The 4908-nt window shown below is 50.6% G+C and overlaps 1 protein-coding gene across 1 annotated transcript in view; it reads right to left on the bottom strand.

The window, feature by feature from the left end:
* Positions 1–4908, bottom strand: part of LOC102436240 (carcinoembryonic antigen-related cell adhesion molecule 21-like) — a 43563-nt gene that overhangs the window by 37990 nt on the left and 665 nt on the right. The window lies entirely within an intron of this gene.

Genomic DNA, 4908 nt, shown 5'->3' with positions numbered 1-4908 from the left:
TTAAAATGTCCCACCTCATCGCTTCTTGGTCTTTTTGGCTAAGATCAAGTGTAAAATGTCCCACCCATTGCCCCCTGTGTTCACTGAGCCTGAGTCTGAGACATTAACCTGTTCGTCCCATGAAAGCTTGTTAACCCTGAGCCTTTCCAAACAGGAGTATCCCGTCCCCTCCTAGTCTTGGCTCAAGGCCGAGCCTTGTCAGTTGTGCCTGGGACAGGAACTCATGTCCCCCCTGGGTATTCAAAGTGGGGCTCTGTGTACGTGGACCTTAGAAGGGCGGATGTAGCCTGGCCTCTGGCAGTGTGGATTCGGGTGGCAGCCTGGCCCAGGCAGGGACAGAAGTTACTCACAGACAACATTCAGGGTGAAGGGGTCACTGCGGCCAGCGCTCACGGGGTTCTGGGTTTCACACTCATAGGGTCCCGTGTCATTCCTTGTGACAGGGAGTATAGTGAGAGTCCTGTTGTCCTTGGACAGCTGCAGCCTGGCACTGGCTGGGAGACTCTGACTGTTGATCAACCACAGGTAGATGGTGTCCTGAGTCTGAGGTTCACACGTTAACACAACAGGGTCCTTGTGCTCCTCGGGGATGGACTTGTTGCTTGTGATGCTGGGTTTGGGTAACTCCGCTGTGCAGATAACAGAGAGAACATTACCCATTGAGTTCTCCAAAGGCTTCTTCAATCAGAATTGGTGCCTCTCAGCTAACTTGAGTTCTTAAAGAAATAAGTCAGTTCTGTGCATCACAAGACAAACAAATGCATGAGGATCTGAGCGCTCAGAGAATGTAAGGCCGTCTGCTCTATGTCTGGGAGAAAAAGCACAGACTTTCTCAGGTGTCAGATAACTATCAGGGTTTGATCATAGAAAGACGCAGGACTGGGAGTCAGAGACCACCCAGTACCTGCCCTGGTTCCTCACTGACCGGCTGACTGCCTGGCTGACCTTGGGTCTCACCTGGAATGTGCAGGTGCTGAGTCCCTTCCAGCTACACAGACCTACATTGCCCGGTTGACATGTGTTTCCACTGAAGCCTCACAGTCCAGGGTTAACCTAGAGATGAGTAATGATGGGCCACTCCATAGTCCTTAAACCCAGAGAGGACTGGGCAGGAGGCCTGGAACTGGGTGTCGGAGCAGAAACAATACACAGGAGACCAAAAGCAAGTCTGGCAGTCAGTTTAGTACCTAGGCTACAGGGCCATGAGGTGTGGCCATCTGCCCAGGAGCTCACTGGTGACTGACATGAGACAGTGACCCCAGAAAGGGCAGAGCAGAGTCCAGGAATGATTTAGAAAAGAGTGAGGGATGGTAGGAGCTTGCTGGCGGTGGCAGCAGAGCCAGGCTCTCTGCCCTTTGTCTGTAATGTCCTTTCTGCCACTGCAGAGGGCAGGGATCCTTCCTCAACACCCAGGCAATAGCATGTACAGAAGGGGGCTTGTGGAAGGTGGGGGAGCATGAACTTGCTGAAGATATGGCCCTCGTGGTCCATTTGTGTTTAGCAGTGATGAGACAGATTCTGTGTTAAATTGTGAAAGAGTATGTGGAAATCACTCATGCCCCGTAGTTCTAAAGCCAGTTTTTGGAGGATTCTCTGTTAGAGAGCATGAAGGTCATCGACCAAGTTCTGCCATCCAATCAGGTCACGTTGTGACCAAAGGATGAAACCACAGTGGGCTTGAAATGAGGGACTCCCTGGGATAGAGAGAAGGTGAGTTCTGCTAAGAGAATAGATGTGACGGGGGGATGGGAGGGGGTGAGTCCAGGTGCCTCTGCTGTATAAAGGGAGGGATGACACCAGATTGGTAAAAAGGACATGTGTCATGTTAGTAAAGTTAGGGAGAAAGTCCCTCCCTATTTCTATGGACAGTTAGACAGATGGGGAGGAGCCCCCACACTGCATGTAGCATGTGTTTTTCCTTGGATTTCTGTCAGGAAACAATTGGAATTTAGTCAAATTCATTCACATTAGGCAGCATAAAGAGAAAGTAGAGTGGCTGGTGGATCTCACAGTCCGAGAGAATCCCAACCTGTGGTCAGGGTGTCTCTATAAGGACACACGTGTGTGAAACAGGCATTGAACCAGTCAGATGGTGCAGGGTCATCAGGCCCATCTTGGGAAGGTCTTGGTAGCCAGTGGAGGAATGGGAGCCTCACACCAGAACAAGTGTGTGAGTCACCAGTCAGGGGTGAAGTGAACCCATGAGCTTTGGGGACTGAGCCCTGTCCTTCTGCCTTTGACTCCCTGGTTGAGTCATATAGAGAGTAGGTCAATGGTTTATATGTCCCTGTCATGTGCCTGTTCTTCTCCTTGGCCTCAGGAGAAGCTCTTTCACCTGTTGACCTGGGAAACTGGCTCATGATGGAGCCAAGGCTGTTGCTCCCACTGTTTTCTGTGTCCTTTTTTATTGTCCAGAAGGGTGGGCCTGGACACAGTTATTATCAGGACAATCTGGGGAGACTGCATGGTTGTGGAAGCAGAGTAGAGCAGGGCAGTGGGTCTGGAGTGAAAGTGGAGGCAGATAAGGGACACGGAAGGAGCAGAGAGAAGCAGAATGTCCTTGGTGAGCAGTGGGGGTCACAGGTGACTTCAAAAGACCCCAGGGACCAAGAGCCAACAGCCGCCCCAGGGCAGGAGCAGTGCAGCCTGGAAAACCTTCCACAGTGGAACAGCACCACAGTCACCAAGGGACCTGGCTCCTGAGGAGGCTTCAGGGACAAATGATCAGAGGGATGGACATGGCTCTCAGCACCTGTAGGGACAGGGAACAGGTGTGGCTAAAACCTTTTAGGACTCTGCATCCAGGTTCCAGTCTCTCTAGCAATTATGCATCATTCATTCATTCATTCATTCATTCTGTCATCATTCACCATCATTCCTTCCCTCCTTCATGAGAGAGCAAGTGAGTGCTGGTCCCTGAGCTGGTAGCAGGTGCAGGGTGGAGAGTGAGAAGCCAAAGTCCTTTCCTTCATAGCTAGTGGGAGTGACTCCAACACAACAGGAAACAAATATGTGGTTTCAAGTCCAGTGCAGGGAGGTGTGGATCAGTAACCTGAGGGGAAGGCCTGGGGATTCCCAGCAGTGACTCTGAATGTTATTGTAGGTAATCTGATTCTAGAGTGAAAATTAATTCTCCATTTGCTTAATCACCAGACCAGAAAATCTACCTTGAGCTGGGGACTGCTAAGAACAAGCACTGAACCAATGGCTGGTCTCAGGGTCCACAGACACCTAAGACCCTCGTGGTGGAGGAGAGGATGGGGCTGTGGCTGTGCAAGGACCTTGCTGTGTCTGTGTGAGCCTGATTCAGTGACTGTATCACACTGTGCCTCCGTTTCCCCTGAATAAAAACAGAACAAATGGTAAATGGACTCTGGATTACCATGTTGTCTGTGAATTGACTTTAAAATATCCCTGAATACTTGACCTCAAGCCCATTATAGAGCAGACACTGACTTAAATGGCCACTGCCATTATTTGTCTCCATGAGAGAGAATTCCTGGCCTGACCCCTGCTGGACAAGGAGCTGTCAGGAGCATCTTCTCTCTGTTCCTTCCTGGAGAACTGACCTCCCTCTGGAGTCTCCTAAGTCCCTCAGAAGAGTCAGCTAATGATACGGGGTATTTTGTTCATCTGTGCTCTCCTGACACAGCCTTAGCTGAAGGACTAGGCGCTGTCCCTGTCCTGATGTGATCTTGCGTTTGAGCCCTGGCTGGTGAGCAGTAGAGCCACTGCTCCCACCCAGCCCTTCCAGGAGGGCTCCCCAGGTTCCCTGGAGTCAGGAGCCCTGGGACAGGGGTCTGGGAGGAGTTCCCAGGCTGAGCTTCTCTGTGAGGATTTCAGGGTCCCCTCAGGACAGGACCCAACCAAGCTCTGCAGTGTCTTTCTCAGTGTAATGGTCATATGGTGGGGCCCAAGGGCTGGACTGAGACTCTGCTGAGTCTCCCTCTGCTGAGTCACTCCCATCAGACTTTTCTCTGTGGAGAATGTCAGCAGGGCTGGGATCTGGGAAGGGAACTCTAATCTTATGAAGTTTGTTTACACTATGTGTGTCCTGCACTAAATGTTCATACCCATCCTGGTACATGATGCAGAGGGGGATCGAGGCAGAGTCCAGGGCTGTCAGTCCTGTGTGTGAAGTAGAGTTCACCCACCCAAACCCAGAGGTCAGAGAGCAATCACTCACGGTATACATGGAGCTGTCCAGTTACTGGTCTGCTCTGAAAATTTTTGTCTATGGCTAGTAGGATATAGTATCCTGTGTCCTTCCGGGTGACGTTCTGAAACAGCAGGGATCCATTGGGATATATTTTTTCTCGATCACTGTATGCAGGTCCGTAGGTAATTTTTTGAGTGTCTATTACATATGATACAATTTTATGGTTGCTGTCCACTATTTCTCCTTTGTACCAGGCATAGCCTCCAAGATTCCCAGGCAGGTTGTGGACACGGAGAAGCACATCCTTCCCTTCGGCAGCATTGGGTGGCACTGATTCAATAGTGAGCTGGGCAGTGGTGGGCAGGCTCCAGAAGGTGAAGAGTGTGGCTAGGAGGGAAGAGAGAAATTGATCAAGATTTGGAGCTATGTATTGGGATGGAGAGATGAAGCTTTGGGTCTTCAGCTGGTCTCTTCATCTTTCAGCCTTGGTCAGAGTATGTGAGTGTGTCTCCTGTGGTCAAAGTCAGCTGTGTGACCACCAATACTTCAGCACCTCTGCCCTTATTTCCTCTGTTTTGAATACTGTTACCCAGGTGTCTGCCCTCAAACTTCCTGTTGACACTCAGGGATGACCTTAGAAGATACCTTTGCTAACCATCTTCTCTAACGACCTCTGTCTTCACTTTCTGGCCTGTCCCTGCTCTGTTCCCTGCATGGCATTGTGGGGACCTGACATCACATCTACATCT

This window comes from Myotis lucifugus, unplaced genomic scaffold (genome assembly GCF_000147115.1).
Source record: "Myotis lucifugus unplaced genomic scaffold, Myoluc2.0 scaffold_1381, whole genome shotgun sequence".
Taxonomy (NCBI): Eukaryota; Metazoa; Chordata; class Mammalia; order Chiroptera; family Vespertilionidae; genus Myotis; species Myotis lucifugus.
This window is presented reverse-complemented; position numbering and strand designations above follow the sequence as displayed.